Source organism: Primulina tabacum, chromosome 7 (assembly GCF_025594145.1).
Source record: "Primulina tabacum isolate GXHZ01 chromosome 7, ASM2559414v2, whole genome shotgun sequence".
Classification (NCBI taxonomy): Eukaryota; Viridiplantae; Streptophyta; class Magnoliopsida; order Lamiales; family Gesneriaceae; genus Primulina; species Primulina tabacum.
This window is the reverse complement of record NC_134556.1, coordinates 31,332,870-31,350,604: the sequence shown is the minus strand read 5'-3', so window position 1 is coordinate 31,350,604 and position 17,735 is coordinate 31,332,870. Positions and strand designations below refer to the sequence as shown.

At 37.5% G+C, this 17,735-nt stretch overlaps 1 long non-coding RNA gene across 1 annotated transcript in view; it reads left to right on the top strand.

The window, feature by feature from the left end:
• The first annotated feature begins 3,817 nt into the window (after window positions 1–3,817).
• Window positions 3,818–17,735, top strand: part of LOC142550864 (uncharacterized) — a 34,095-nt gene continuing 20,177 nt past the window's right edge. Inside the window, exons 1-2 of the long non-coding RNA XR_012821436.1 lie at window positions 3,818–4,108; window positions 4,471–4,772. This is a non-coding gene — a long non-coding RNA (uncharacterized LOC142550864). The remainder of the gene's footprint in view (window positions 4,109–4,470; window positions 4,773–17,735) is intronic.

The following is a 17,735-nucleotide window of genomic DNA, read 5'->3' as shown; positions in this document are numbered from 1 at the left end:
ATCCAAATTAGCATTGAAAAATCCAGTGAAATATGAAGAATATTTCCCAGGTTAGGAAATAATAATAGAAAAACTTTTCAATTCGACATATACACTCAACTATAGGAAGGGTCATTAGTAAAACCAAAACTTGTGTGAGACGGTCTGCTAAGAGTATTACTTTTTACTGTGAATATCGGTAGGGTCGACACGTCTCACAGATAAAAATTCGTGATATCGTCTCAAAAGAAACTTACTCTATTAGTAAAGTCAAATCCAATCTATGGTCGTGACCGAACCACACACGTAGCATTGGGAGCTTTAGGATGCACTTTGCATTTCATATATATGAATCATCACAAAGAGTTTGAGTTGTCTTTATTTATACGAAGCTGAAACCATGGTGGTTTGAACTGGCACAAAGACGTGGCAGTGAATCCGATCATCGACATGTGGCGTGACAACATGGAAACGATTGCTGATGAGGCGCCATCTGGATGGGATTGACAAGTTGGCATAAGGGTGAAATAAGGGCCATTGTTAGATCTTGATTGGAGGATTTGAGATATAATCAAAATTAATCAAACCGCAGTACTAATGAGAACAAAAATTAATGAAAGAGTTATTAAAATATTTTCTATCCAAATAATCTCTCATTCAAAAAATTAATGGAAGAGTTGTTAGAAAATTCTGCAGTTGCTTGTTTTGGAAATTTTTCGTTAAATTAGGCGGTTGCACTCTCCCTATAAATTAGTAGTCAAGCTAACTTGCACAACTTCCAAATATGAAATACACTTATAAACTCTTTTATAAGTTATATTTTTTTTTATCTCCATCAAACTTATAGTCTCCAAATTCAATTCTTTGAATTGAATATGACTATCTCAATGGGAACACATAATTCAATGCTTTTGTGACCCTCAATGGTTCAGTGATACAGTTAGGCCCGAGTTCAGAACTTCATACTCTAATTAGCCACAATCTTTTCATCAACTCCTTGATTAAGAATGTCAGAACTCAAATCTAATTGCACCCACGTGATCATGGTAAAAGTTTCTAGTAGTATCGCCCCATGATCCACTAGGTATTACTGATAGTGTCAACAAGAACCAGTAGGTTATGATTAACGCACATGACGGTCCCTTCAAAAAATATATCATTTATTAGTATATCGAGAGTTGCAAATGAATTCGATAACAATGTGATATATCTTTAAGTAATCAGAGTGACATTGTTTTTTTAACTAAGGGAACACCTTTCCATAATGCACATGTTTTACTCTGGCCAAAGATTTCTTGCACTATTAACTGATCATATCGCATATGATATCCACACCCGTAGGTGAGAAGTGAATCCCCGATTACAATTTACGGCTCCTATGTATGTCGAAACTACACTCAATCTTTCTATCTGATGACCCTTTTGGAGTTGGTAAACAGTTCAAAGTGCAGTGCAGTGCTAGTACGTATAACGTCCATGTTGTCCCGAGTCTAAGGACTAATGGTGTACAACTATAACTACGGACTAATCCACTCGATAAGTGATAACCACTTGAAAATTTCGAGTGATGGTTGTTTAGTGTCTTATCCAATGAGCAATCATCTGCATGAATGAACATTTGCATAGTCTTACTAATAAAACCTAGCTTTTACATCACAGATGTTAGTCTCGAGCTCGAACGACCTTTATCTTTGTTTTAGGCAGCTGAATCAACTATGAACAAGTTTAGAATATGCAATATATTTCTTAATGAATTTCATGATCTCCGTTATGATATAGATCTCATGGTATTATAATATATTCAAGGGTTTTATTTATGCAACTTGCATGAGTATATAGATAAAGTAAATTTCATAATTGGATAAAATCGTAAAATATTATTAAAATAAAGATTGTTTTTATATAAGAATCAATAAAGTTCAAGTCACAAGTTGGAGACACCTACTCTAAAATCTCTCGCTTTTCCTATAGAAATTGACACATAGATCTCAAACCGAATGCTTCGTGATGCTTGTCAAACAATGGTCATAGCAGAGACTTCGTAAGTAGATCAACAATATTATCTGCAGAGGAGACTGTCTCTACTGATATGTCTCTTCTTTCTACAATCTCCCAAATGATATGAAACTTTTTCAATATATATTTGGATAGTTGATGAGACATCGACTTCTTTGTTTGCGCAACGACACCGATGTTTTTATAGTACCCGAGGGCTGGATAGACTCTGTTAGGAATGACGTCCAACTCTTGGATGAAATTCATCATCCAAACAACCTCTTTTTCTATAGCTGACGTAACTATTTATTTTGCCTCAATAGTTGAATCTGTTGTTGTGTCTTGTTTGGAACTTTTCCAATATACAGCACCACTATTGTGCTTGAATACAAATCCATATATTGATTTCAAATCATCCACGTCTGTCTGGAAACTAGAGTCACTGAAGCCTTCTAATTTTAATTTTACACCTCCGTGGACCCAAATTTTTAGTACTTCCTAAGTACTTAAGAATATTCTTCACGACTTTTCAAGCAATGGATCGAGTTTGACTAATATCTGCTTGCAACACTCAGTGTAAAGGCTATATAAGGTCAAGTAGGTATCATACCATACATAATACTATCAATAGCACACGCATATGCGATTCGTGTCATGGTTTCTATCTCATCATGAGTTTTAGGGTACATAGACTTGGATAGAATCATATCATGACACATTGGTAGATATCTCTCTTGCAATCCTTCATTGAAAATCTTCTTAGTATAGTATAAATATAAGAGGATTGGTAAGCCCTAATAACCTTTTTGATCTATCTATATAAACATGTATCCTAATATATAGGATGATTCGCCTATGTGCTTCATGGAGAATTTACTAACTAACCTTACTTTAGTTGATTGTTCATTCCCAATTAATAGTATTTCATCAATATAAAGTACTAAAAATGTCATTGCACTCTCACTAACCTTCTTGTGCACACCAGGTTTCTCATGGTTCTTAACAAAATCAAACTCTTTGACGGTGTTATCAAATCTGAGTTTCCAACTCCTCGATGCCTATTTGAGTCCATAAATCGATCTCTGAAGTTTGTATATTTTATGCTCAATTCCCACTTATGTGAAACTTTCAGGCTGAGACATGTAAATCTCTTCCTTAATGTCACCATTAAGGAACGGTGATTTAACATTCATCTATCATATTTTATAGTCATATTATACTGCTATGGCTACCAGTATTCTAATTGAGTTGAACATTGCGACTGGAGAAAATGTTTTATCATAGTCAATTCTTCGCCTTTGAATATATATTTTTCCTACCAACCTAGATTTGAAGATCACTACATTCTCATCCGCACAAAGTTTTCTTTTGTAAATCCATTTACATCCTATATGAACAATTCTCTCAGATGGATCTACCAAAGACAAGAGTTGATTCGAATGCATGGAGTCCATCTCGAACAGAATGATTTTAAGTCGTTTGAATGAATCGACATCAGATATTGCTTCTTTGAAGTTTCTTGGATCACATCCAAGAATGAGCTCATCTTGTCACTCTTCAAGAAGCAGACTCATACTTAATAGGCGGTCTTGAGACCCTTTTTGATCTCCTAAGAGCATGTACTTCTTCTACTGGATGTTGGCATTCCTTAAAAAAACACTTTTGTGTCTTTGGGATCATAGACACTGGACACCAAAGTATTCTGGGATTAACGAAGATAGTCTTTATTAGTCCACATGAACGATCTATTAGATTAACCATCATTCTTCGTTCTCCTAAGAATTGCGAAGAAGAGGAAAAATTGTTCTGAGATTGTTTATTAGTAGAGGGAGAAATTTTTCTGTTAAAATGGATCGGTTTCTTTACAACTCTTATTCTAGTTTTTTCATGCCGCTAACTCCTTTAATGTCTAATTGGCACGTATCATTTATGAATACATTTCTTTATTATTTGCTATGATCTACATAGTCAGCTAATTTTTTTGGCATTCTTGTGATTTTCTTGCCTCGCCCAATCTCCATCGTAACAGGGGCCAATAGAGCACTGAAAAAAGCGCATCTGTTGGTATCAAGGCATCGCTTGGGCCTTCGGTGGCATGATATTTGCCCTTGTTTACTGCACTGCTCGTATTTGGGTCAGTTTTGTGCTCTTTCCCTTTTTGGCTTAGATCCAGTCTAATGGTTGAATTTATGTCAAAAGATTTATTTTTTACAACATTCTTGCACATGTGATCATGATTTTGGGATCTTTCTTGTTATGTGGCACTGGATCTTGGTTCATAGGCTGCTAGTAGACCTATATGCACCAACAGCAAAATAAAGTTAGAATATTGATAATGGTTTCAATAATTCTTGCCTAAACTTTTCACCTCTACTTTTTTTTTAAAAAAAAATATTTTCACCTCTACTTAAATCATGTAATTAAGATCATTACGATTAAACCTCCGATATTATTCCAATTAAGGAGTAAATTCTTGGGACCTTTGTGTTGAAACAGGAGGACACATCAATCCAGCCGTAAACTTTGGCTTGTTCCTGACAAGTAAGATTTCCTTGACCAGAGCTTTGTTCTATATTGTGGTGCAGTGCCTTGGTGCCATCTGTGGTGCGGGTGTGTTGAAGGGTTTCACGGTGGGACCTTACGAAAGACTTAAAGGTGGGGGCAAACATGGTGGGCCATGGATACACTAAAGGTGATGGGCTCGATGCTAAGATTATTGGAACTTTTGTTCTTGTTACACACTGTGCTTTCTGCCACTGATGCCAAGAGAAATGCCAGAGACTCGCATGTCCCTCTATGTGATCCACTTTCCTTTTCTAATTTTTTTGATCTACCCGTGTTTCACTGGATGATTTTTCGTAAATATTGATCCAACAGCAGTTTGCATGCACTCCATTTTAATTTTTTCGTAAATATTGATTAATCATGATGTGTTCCTCTATTATTTAGATAGAATGAGTAATCTTGCTCCTATCAAATCACTCATTGAGCCTCTAAATAGACGAAGCTCTCGATTTTAGTGATAAGTACAGAGATGGGGTTAAAGAAATGTAGGCCCGATCAAACTTTAAAAAAAAAAAAAAAAAAAATCAACACCATAGAGAACTATTTTCATAATGTTAGAGAGACCTATTTCTTTTGAACAAAAGTTTGATCAAGCCTACATTTATTTAAAAATATGACCTCTAATTGCTAAAAATTATGAATGGACGTCATTTTTTTAAGAAATTATCGCCTTAGGTACCGTTTGGTTCGTGATATGAGACATATAGTATGAAGATAAGTAATATTTTTAAATAATAAAATATATAATAATGATAGTTAATATAATGTTTGATTTGATTGATTAATTTGATTAAATTTGAGATAATGTGATATTAACATTTTTTTTTGAAAATATTAATAAAATATTTATAATATTATTTATTAAGGGTAATATTGTGATTTCAATTGAAAGATTTGATTGATGTGAGATAAATGGTTGATTATTTGATTCGAGTAGGTCTCTTGTGAGACGATCTCACGAATCTTTATTTGTAAGACGGATCAATCCTACCGATATTCACAATAAAAAGTAATACTCTTAGCATAAAAAGTAATATTTTTTCATGGATGACCTAAATAAGATATCCGTCTCACAAAATACGACTTGTGAGACCGTCTTATACAAGTTTTTGCCTTTGATTGATGTAGGATAAAAAAATTGGTAGATGGATAGCTAATATGGTGTATCAAACATGAAATTAGATTGGATAAAAATATGAATAAATAATATGGTGAACCAAACGGTACTTTAAAGTGTATGTTGTATCGGATGGGATGAGTCCCTCATGTTTTGTTGCTTCAGTCAGTTCCCAGTCTGTCTATGTTGATGGTATTAGAGTAGATGCCCTGCAACCCAACGTTTGACTAGAGAATTATTGACTCAAGTGTAATAAACAATCTTTATTTTAATATAATTTAACTTTTTATGGTTTTGTTTTACTTTATCTGTATATACATGCAATCAGTATAGATAAAGTCCTTGATTATGCTTTAATACAAATGAATCGTAATTCGATGTTGAAACTCATTTGTAAACACTGCATATTCTAAATTCATTCCTAGTCGATTCAGCCACCTAAAACATGGATAAAGGTCGCTTGAGCTCGAGACTAGCATCTGTGATGTTGTTTACCGCGTTTCTTGGTAAGGGCATAGAGATGTCCAAACATGCAGATGGGTAGTCATATGATATTATACCGAACAACCCTCCCTCGGACTTTCGCAGTGGTTATCATTCATCGAGAGGATAAGTCCGTGGTTATGATTATACACCATTAGACTTTACGATCCGGGACAACACTGAGGCTCTATATGCTAAGACTGTGCTTTGACTCAATTACCGGCTCCAGGTGAGTCATCAGGTGGCGAGATTGGGTATAGTTGCTGTTAGAGTAGGTGTCCGTCGAGCCAAGTGTTGGCCAGTGTTCACAATGAAACTCTATGTATAAACAATTTTTATTTTAATAATATTTGAAATTATTTTTTTGGCACATATTTATCTGTATACAGATGCTAGTTGCATAGATAAAGTCCTTGAATATACAAATAGTAGAAAGAATATGAGATGCTCATATGATGAGTATCATGAAACTCATATTTGGAATATTGTATATTCTAAACAGTTCCTAGTCGATTCAGTCGCCGCTAAGAAGGATATAGGCCGCTCGAATTCGATACTATTATCTGCGATGTGAGTACCATGTTTCATTGGTAGGGGACATTGTGATTCTGAACATGCAGATAGGTGCTCCTTGTAGAGTGCACTAAACAACCCTCCATAAAGGACTTTTCAAGTGGTTCTCACTTATCGAGTGGAAACGTCCTAGTTTATGGTTGTACACCATTAGTCCTTATGACCCGGGACAACATTGAGACTCTATATGCTAGCAATGTACTTTGACTTATTTACCGACTCATATGGGGTCATCAGGTGGCAAGATTGGGTGTTTTGTCGAAACATATAGGAGTCGATGCATTGTAATCGGGGATTCACCGCTTACCTTCGGGTATGGATATCCTATGTGTATGTAGTTTGAAATATCTGATCAGAGTATGATAGTAATTAAGAAAGGAGTTTCTTAGATTACACCATCGAGGCAACTACGACATTAGATTACACCATCGAGGCAACTACGACATGACACATAGTATCGATTCTTTGCCAGCTCTCGATATACCAATAGTTGTCGAATCGGTCGGGATATATGAGTTGAAGGGAGCGTACTGTACGCTAACCATATTTGAATGGTTCTTGCAGGCACTATCATTTGATACCTACGGAATCATGTAAGCGATGCTGATAGGTGGTTAACATGATTGGTTGGGTACTATCAGACTTGAGTTCTGACGTTCTTATTATCAAGGAGTTGATAAGTAAGAATGGAGCAATTGGGGTATGCTCATATAAGGACATGTTTAGTCCCGAATCACATGGAGATGTGAACTCACGGCTAGTTGAATCAATGAACCATTGAGGGCCACACAAGTGCAAACTTTATATATCCCGTTGAAAAGTAAAATAGTTCAATGTGTTGAATGACTTATAAAGGAGTTTATAAGCGCAAATAAAAATAGAAGTATGACTTCTATAAGGAGAATGTAACTTTTAATTTGAAGAAGTGTTCCTAAATTAAAGCCAAATAAATAGTGTATTTGAAAATTGTGATTTTCATAAACATTATTATGGACTAAATTAAATTAATTCAAGTGTTGAATTAATTAAACACTAGTGGACCTAGTAGTGTTCAAATAATTAAATTAATTCAAGTGTTGAATTAATTAAAAAACATTAGGCCTTGTAGAGCCCAATTAGAAATAATTATTCAACTAGTGGGTTTGAGTAAAATCAAGTAGGGTTTAAATGATCTCAAATATGTTTGAGATATTTAAATTAAAGTCCATGGGCCTTTTAATTGTTACAAGCCCAAACAAATTGCATACTTGAAAGGTGAAAGGTTGGAGACAACTTTTTGAGTCAAAAGCATGCATGCCTTTGGGACACACTTTAACTTTTTACACAACCAAGAAAAATGTCTCCCCTTTTCAACTGAGCATGATGGCCAAAATTTTGAGTGTAATTCTCCTCCATTTTTTGTTCTTCAATTGTTGAAGATTGCACACTCTTCTCAACGAAAAATCCTCCAATTTTTCTAGCGCAAAATTGGAGGGGATATTCCTTGTTGGTGGTGGGCTCAATTTTTGAGCAAAGAGTGCTCATTGGAAGCTTGTAGAAAGGTCTACCATTCAAGAGCTAAGGTGTTTACATCTTAGTTGGAGCCATAATCAATCTTAAGAGATTGATAGGTAAGAATTTCTAAAAATACCCTATGAATGTCATTTTGTGTTTATTGTATTTTCTACACACTATAGTTTAGGGTGCTTCATTTTCTTGCTTGAAAAATAAATTTGAAACTTCCGTTGCGCAAGCAAGCGCCTTAATCGATCCCCTTTCAAGTGGTATCAGAGCTATGGTCACTATTTTGTGTAGCATATACATGATATTATATTGAGGTCAATTCATAACCGCATGAGACAATCAAAACAACTAAAATCAAGGCCGGTTTGGGGCCGTTTTTGGGCTGCAAATTGCTGCCCATTTCGGGCAGCTTGGGCTCCCCGAGGGGCTGCCCAAAATGAGTAGCAAGGGCAGCCCAAGTGGCTGCCCGAACGGCCCCCCTTTGAAAATTAAAAAAAATAAAAATTGTAAGTTGGCCGGAATCCGACGAGGGAGCTCTGGCAACGGGGATGACGACTAGGGTTTCCAAAAGTGTTTTGGAATATCAAAGTGTCATGGGCCTTGAAGTTGTTGGGCCATTAGATGGCTAATACAATTTGTGAATTTAAATGAACCAAAATATTTTTGGTGAAAAATGATTTGTTGGGCCCTTAAGTTTAAATTTACAAAAGTTGTACATATTTTCTCATGAAATAAATAATTGAAGTTGGACTTTAATTATTTATAGTAAATGGTGATTTACAAGAAATTCGGTTATAAATAAATTAATTAAAAAGTAGACAAAGAAGTTTGTGTACTTTGTTAATTTAGTTTATAATCGTGGCGGTTAGTGATTGGATCAAGATATATAATATTGGATCAATTGATTATTGTGATAATTAATTGATGGTGTATGATATGTGATATTATGCATGAAGAATGATCAAAAGCTCAAGCCCAAGTTTCTAGGTGTATGCTAGGATATTTTGTGTTGAATGATTGTAATATATCAATTTATAAAATGGGTTTGGTTTATGGCCCGTTCCCACCCTATGAGATGTATCCCTATTTGCCATGGATATTTATTTGTAAATATTAGTATAGTGGAAGATCAAGATTGGAAGATGGTGGCCTTGATGATTATGAAGATCGAAGACATGTAAATATTGGAGGCTTATGTAACAGTTGCATTTGCATCCCATGCATTTTCCTAAGATTAGACCTAGGCCCGTGCTTAGCTCACACGGGCCATTAGTTTTGGGGCGATTAATCATCCTTGTTTTGTTTACTATTTATAATATATGCATGATATGTTATAAATATTGAGTATGTGCGTTATTATTATGATAATAACAAAGTTGCATGAATCCGGCAAACATACGATCAAACATGGCGAGCTTTTAAATAAAATTAATGATGAGACCTTTCAAAATTAAAAACCCTTATTTTGAATAAGATTGCCCGAAAAGGGGAATTATAAAGGTGTTTATAATTTCCATGTCTTCCATGGACAATGGGTGCATGATGAACGCTACCCATGTTCGGGGCTCGGCTCATATTATTGGGGGGCCCTGGACACCGGAAAGCTGTGACATCCATTGACATGGTGATGTGAACTGCGTGGAACTCCCATGATTTCGGCTCATACTATTTATGGAACTCATGGCGACCGTCCATTAAGGTTCAACATCAATGGGTAAGGCTTGACACGTAAAAATGAACGACGTCATATTATCGGGTCCTAATCAAACGTGAGACAAAATTTTACGTAGAGGGTTGCATGGTGATGCAATTGGAAACTACCTCTTAGGAATTGTGATTGGCTGATATTATTCGGGATCATGATTTACTAATTGGACCTTACGTACCTACTCAGGAAAAGAGTTTCCCGTTTTCACTAGAGGGTAGTGAAAAATGTCAAAACAGTGGGAGCGAAAATTTATGAAGTAAAAGTCCATACTTTATATCTTACTAAATATTTTAAAATAGTCATTAACATTTATCTGTTTTACTTTTCAATACTTTTTGACAATGTCTTCGATTCGCAATCCGCTATCTGTAATACTCGAAAAACACGTATTAACCGGACCTAATTACCTCAATTGACTAAGAAATCTGAAAATTGTCTTGAATTTGGAAAGGATAGCGTATACACTTACTGAGTCGCCCCCTGTTGAGGCTCCGACTGACTGCACTCATGAGGAATTGCAGACTTACAAGGAATGGTGTGACCATGACTTGAAAGCCAAGTGTTATATGCAGGCTTCTATGAATGATGAGAAGTCGGTTCTTTATGTGGTTTCTTCATCTGGTACGAAGATTGGTTCACATGGGAAGGGAATGAAGCGTTCTTTCCAACGTCCCAAGAAGAACGTGCCCTTGAAGAGGCAAGCTCCGAATCCCGTTGTGGCAGCCACACCAGTAAAGGCTGACAAGACTGTTGATATATGTCATCACTGCAAGAAGCCTGGACATTGGAGACGTAACTGCAGAGAATATCTTGCCCAGAAGGGTTATGGAAATGGTATGTTCTACATTGAAGTAAACATTTCAATTAACTATACTTCTTGGGTATTAGATACCGGCCGTGGCTCACATCTCTGTAATGATTTACAGATGATGGGAAGAAGTAGGAGACTTAGGGAAGATGAGACCTTCTTGAGTTTGGGCAATGTAGCAAGAGTTGCTGCCAAGGCCGTGGGAGATGTTTACTTATTGTTGAACAATGATTTTAAGTTGATTTTAGGAGATGTTTTATTTGTACCTGATTTAGTGAAAAACATTGTTTCCATTTCTATGCTTGATAAAGATGGATATTCTTGTTTATTTAGCAAAGATGTTTGAAACATTTACAAGAATGAATGTTTAATTGGTACTGGAGAACTTGAAAACAATCTCTATAACTTAAAATTGAAAGATATTCCAGTAAACAATGTCCAAGCAATAACAACAACAAACAAGCGAAATCAAGATACTCTTAATACGGCACAATTATGGCATGCTCGATTAGGACATATTTTCCTAAGAAAGATGAACAAGCTAGTGGGAGTGGGCATGTATGATATGTCTGATATTAATTCTCTCCCAACTTGTGAATCATGTCTAAAAGAAAAGATGACCAAAATTCCCTTTAAGGGCCATGTGGAGCGAGCCAAAGGGTTATTGGATTTGATCCATACCGATGTGTGTGGTCCGCTTAGCATCACCACTAAGCATGGACATGCCTACTTCATCACCTTTACCGATGACTTTTCGAGATATGGGTATGTGTATTTGATGAAATACAAGTCTGAAGCCTTTGAAAGGTTCAAAGAATTCAGAAGTGAAGTAGAGAAACAGTTAGGACGAAGCATCAAGTAACTTCGATCGGATCGAGGTGGTGAGTACTTGAGTGCCGAATTCCAAGAGTATCTTAGGGAGAATGTGATTCTCTTGCAGTGGACTCCGCCTGCTACACCACAGTTGAATGGTGTTTCGGAGCGTCGTAACCGGACTTTGATGGACATGGTTCGGTCTATGATGGGGTTCAGGAAGTTGCCGCTATCCTTTTGGGGATATGTGCTTGAGACAGGGGCACTGTTGTCGAACAATGTCCATTCAAAGGCAGTTGATAAGACACCATATGAGATATGAATTGGTAAGCCTCCCAAATATTCTTATCTTAGAAAATGGGGATGCCCTGCTTAGGTGAAGCAGGTAGTGGGAGATAAATTGGATAGTCGATCGTTTTTATGTTACTTTGTGGGATATCCAAGGAATTCAGTTGGATACTATTTCTATCATCCTTAAGAAACAAAGGTGTTTGTTTCTAGGAATGCAACCTTTTTGGGACACGAATTTCTATTGGATAGAAAAGGAGAGATGATAGAACTCGAAGAGGTTCGAGAGACACCCACAATTGAAGAAACCCACACCCGAAGAGCCAAGAGAGGAGATACAAGCTCCTAGAAGATCCGAGAGAGTCTCGAGACCACCTATGAGGTATGGTCTACTTCTTGAAAAGGGCCATGATGAGCCTAACCATGGATGTGATCCAAGGACCTTTAAGAAAGCGTTATCTGATGTCGATTCATCCAAATGGCTTGAAGCAATGGAATTTGAGATGAATTCCATGCATTCGAACCAAGTGTGGAATCTTGTGGATCCACCTGAGGGAACTGTTCCCATAGGGTGTAAATGGATTTACAAGAGGAAACTTGGGGCATATGGGAAGGTATTGACCTTCAAAGCGCGATTGGTAGCAAAAGGATATACTCAAAGACAAGGAGTTGACTTTGAAGAAACCTTTTCTCCAGTTGCAATGTTCAAGTCTATAAGGATATTGCTAGCCATAGCTGCATGGTATGACTATGAGATATGGCAGATGGATGTCAAGACAGCCTTTCTTAATGTGGATATTAAGGAAGAGATTTACATGTCTCAACCTGAAGGGTTTAGATCTGTCAGAAGTGAGCATATGGTATGCAAACTTCAGATATCTATTTATGGTCTAAATCAGGCATCTAGGAGTTGAAACCTTAGATTCGATAGTACAATCAAAGAGTTTGGTTTTACTAAGAATCCTGAGGAACCCTGTGTGTATAAGAAGGTCAGTGGGAGTGCTGTGACATTCCTAGTGCTTTATGTTGATGACATTCTACTCATTGGGAATGATGTAGGAATGTTGCAGTCAACCAAAATATGGTTAGATAGTAAGTTCTCGATGCAGGACTTGGGTGAAGCATCTTTTGTATTGAGAATACAGATCTATAAAGATAGATCGAGAAGATTGCTTGGTCTCACCCAGTCCACATACATTGATACCATCGTGAAGCGGTTCTCGATGATGAGTCCAAGAGAGGACATCTACCAATGTGTCATGGCATGTCCCTATCCAAGTCTATGTCTCCCAAGACTGATGCAGAGATAGCGGCGATGACAAGCATTCCTTATGCATCTGTAATTGGTAGCATCATGTATGGGATGATATCTATACGTCCTGACGTGGCTTTTGCACTAAGTATAGTGAGTAGATATCAATCGAACCCTGGTCTTCCGGACTGAAAAGCTGTGAAAGACATCCTCAAGTATTTGAGAAGGACCAATAAGTTGTTCTTGGTCTATGAGGGTGGAGAACTGAAATTGGAAGGCTATACCGACTCTAGCTTCCAAAGCGATATCGATGACTCGAAGTCAACCTCTGGGTTCGTATTCATGCTCAATGGTGATGCTGTCTCTTGGAAGAGTTCCAAGAAAGACAGTACTGCGGATTCCACCACTGAGGCCGAATACATTGCTGCATCAGATGCAGGAAAGGAAGATGTTTGGATAAGGAATTTCTTCAAAGAGTTGGGCGTCATTCCTAATGGAGTTGCTCCTGTCCCGGTGTTTTGTGACAACACGGGAGCTATAGTTCAAGCAAAGGAGCCAAGGTCTCATCAGAAATCCAAACATGTTTTGAGAAAGTACCACATCCTCCGAGAGATTGTGGAAAGAGGAAGAAGTGTCTTTTGACATAGACAGCTCCGCAGATAATGTTGCTGATCCACTAACTAAGTCTTTATCTGGACCATTATTCGAGAAGCATCGCGAATCGATGGGTTTGAAGCATATGGGTAGTTGGCTCTAGTGCAAGTGGGAGATTGTTAGAGTAGGTGCCCGTCGAGCCAAGTGTTGGCCGAGTGTTCACAATAAAACTCTATGTATAAACAATCTTTATTTTAATAATATTTGAAATTATTGTTTTGGCACATCTTTATCTGTATACCCATGCCAGTTGTTGGGACATCGTATTCTCGCACCCAAGACGCAGCGGAAGTTTAAAAATTTTGTTTTTGGGCGTCGTGTGTTTAAAAACATTCATAGGGTGTTTTAGAATTATACCTTTGCATTCTTAATGCTGGACTCCAAACTATTCCGGTTTGAGACGGATATAGCCCTTCTTGTAAATCCCTACGAACGGCTCTTCTCCTTTTATCGTCTAATTGGGTCCACGATCAGAAACTGAGTTTTTTGTTTGGATTGCACTAGTAATTCCAAACAATTCTTGCGTTGAGATTGTAATCTCCGAATTTCCAAAAGACGGAGAATGTGTGACAATGGAAGAAAAAACCATAAACCAACAAATTTTTCCCTTTTTTTTTCTTTGGTGGCCTTGTGTTTTCTTTCTAGGGAGGAGAGTTTTTCTTTTCCTTTTGTGTGCAAAATTAGGTTAGTTGTTATGAGTCCTTGTGGTGTATATATATAGAGTGAGACTCCTAATCCAATTAGGAGTCCCTCTCCCACAAGGACTCTAATAACTTCATTATATTAAAACTCTCATATAATTATTATATAATGTATTTATTAACTTTTAATAATATATTGATATAATAATACCATATACACATATTTTATATCACCATATAAAATATATATATGTATATTAATTAAATTAAATAACCATTATTTAATTTATAAATTAACTCCTTGGTTAATTTAATTCTAGACTCCTCTAGAACATATATGAGAATTTGTGCATGTTAATAGTCACCTCTACTAGCACAATCATTTAATTAGTAAATTCCAAATTCACTAAAAAAAATGATTCCGAACTCATTATAACCCCGATCAACGATCCGAGAGCGCCGATGTACCAAGGATACAAATCTTGTTCATATAATGAAAATTGAAAATTTCGAAGATCAAAATTTTCATTTACCAAATTTAGAACTTACCATATATGGCAGTCACCATATTTGGAAGCTGCCAGTTTTAGTGAACTCCTTCACAAAACAGGCAGTTCTACTCTCCTTCCTTATTTAGCAATCATGCTAACTTCCACTTCTTCCATCCTATGGAATAAGCTCATAAACTCCTTTATAAGCTTCCTGTTTGATCTCCATCAAACTATAGTCGTCAAATTCCAACTCTTTGAAATTTGACTATCTCAACGGGAACACAGAATCCGATGCTTGTGTGACCCTCAATGGTTCAGGGATACAGCTAGCCGTGGGTTCACATCTCCATGTGATTCAGAATAACATTTATCCTTATTCGGGTTTACCCTAGTTAACCCCATTCTTTTCATCAACTCCTTGATAGAGAATGTCAGAACTCATTTCTGATTGCACCCATCGGATCATGGTAATAGCGTCTAGTAGCATCGCCCCATGATCCCTTAGGAATCACTGATAGTGCCTGCAAGAACCTTTAGTCATGGTTAGCGTACAGTACGGTCCCTTCAACACATATATCCCGATCGAATCTGCAACCATTGGTATATCGAGAGTTGCATATGAATTCGACAGCGATGTGATTTATCTTTGAGTAATAGTGTCATGGTATGCGCAACTAAGGAAACACCTTTCCAAACTGCACATGTCTTACTACGGCCAGAGATTCCTTGCACTATTGACTCATCAGACCACATAGGATATCTTTACCCGTAGGTAAACAGTGAATCCCCGACTACAATGTATTTGCTCCTACGTATTTCGAAACTACACCCAACCTCGCCACCTGATGACCCTCGATGGAGTCGGTAAACGGATCAAAGTGCATGCTAGTACGTATAGCCCTTACATCGTCCCGGGTCAAAGGACTAATGGTGTACAACCATAACTGCGGACTATTCCACTCGATAAGTGAGAACCACTTGGACAGTCCGAGGGAGGGTTGTTCAGTGCATCATCATATGATCACTCATCTGTGTGAATGGACATCTCTATGCCCTTACCAATGAAACATGGTGTTTACTCCACAGATACTAGTCTCGAGCTCGAGCGACTTTTATCCTCGTTTTAGGCGGCTGAATCGACTAGGAACCTATTTAGAATATACGGTACGCTTCCTAATGAGTTTCATGATCTTACGTTGAGACGCAAACCTCATGGTACCTATTGTATATTCAAGGACTTTATCCATGCAGCTTGCATGGGTATACAGATAAAGTATAATTCCATAAACGAATAAAATCGTAAAATATTATTAAAATAAAGATTGTTTTACATTAGATTCAATAAAGCCCAAGCCATAAGTTGGCTTGCCGGACACCTACTCTAACAATCTCCCACTTGCCCTATAGCCAACTACCCATAGATCTTAGACTCATTGCTTCGCGATGCTTCTCAAACAATGGTCCAGGCATGGGCTTCGTCAGTGGATCAGCAACGTTATCTGCAGAGTCGACTCTCTACTGATATGTCTCCTCTTCCCACAATGTCCCGGATTATGTGGAACTTCCTCAGTATATGTTTGGATCGCTGATGAGACCTCGGTTCCTTCTCTTGCGCTACGGCACCGGTGTTGTCACAGTAGTCCGGGAATGGATCAACTCTTTTGAGAACGACACCCAACTCTTTGGATGAAATTCCTCATCCAAACACCCTCCTTTACTGCAGCCGATGCAGCTATGTATTCGACCTTAGTGGTTGAATCCGCTGTGGTGTCTTGCTTGGAACTCTTCCAAGAGACAGCGCCACCATTGAGCATGAATACAAATCCAGGGGTCGATTTCAAATTATCCACATTTGATTGGAAGCTAGAATCAGTGTAGCCTTCCAATTTTAGTTCTCCACTCCCGTATACCAAGAACAAATTCTTAGTTCTTCTCAAGTACTTAAGAGTGTCCTTCACTGCTTTCCAATGCAGTGGACTGGGATTCGATTGATATCGGCTTGCAATACTCAGTGCATATGCCACATCAGGTCGAGTAGATATCATACCATACATAATACTGCCTATGGCAGACGCATATGGAATGCGGCTCATGGTTTCTATCTTTTCATTAGTCTTGGGGCACATAGACTTGGATAGATTCACACCATGAGTCATTGGGAGATATCCTCTCATGGACTCCTCCATAAAGAATCTCCTCAGTATGGTATCGATATATGTGGATTGGGTGAGCCCTAGCATTCTCTTTGATCTATCCCTATAGATGTGTATTCCTAATACATATAATGCTTCAGCCATATCCTTCATGGAGAACTTACCAACTAACCATACTTTAGTTGACTGCAACATCCCTACATTGTTACCAATGAGTAGTATGTCATCAACATAAAGCACTAGGAATGTCACTACACTCCCACTAACTTTCTGGTATACACAAGGTTCCTCGGGATTTTTGAAAAAATCAAACTCTTTGATAGTGTTGTCAAATATGAGGTTCCAGCTCTTTGATGCCTGTTTGAGTCCATAAATGGATCTCTGAAGTTTGCATACTTTATGCTCACTTCCTACTAATGTGAATCCTTCAGGTTGAGACATGTAAATCTCTTCCTTAATCTCCCCATTAAGGAACGCTGTCTTCACATCCATTTGCCATATTTCATAGTCATACCATGCTGCTATGGCTAGCAGTATCCTAATGGACTTGAACATTGCGACTGGAGAAAAGGTTTCCTCATAGTCAACACCTTGCCTTTGAGTATATCCTTTTGCTACCAATCTAGCTTTGAAGGTCACCACCTTCCCATCCGCTCCAAATTTCCTTATGTAAATCCATTTGCATCCTATGGGAACAATTCCCTCAGGTGGA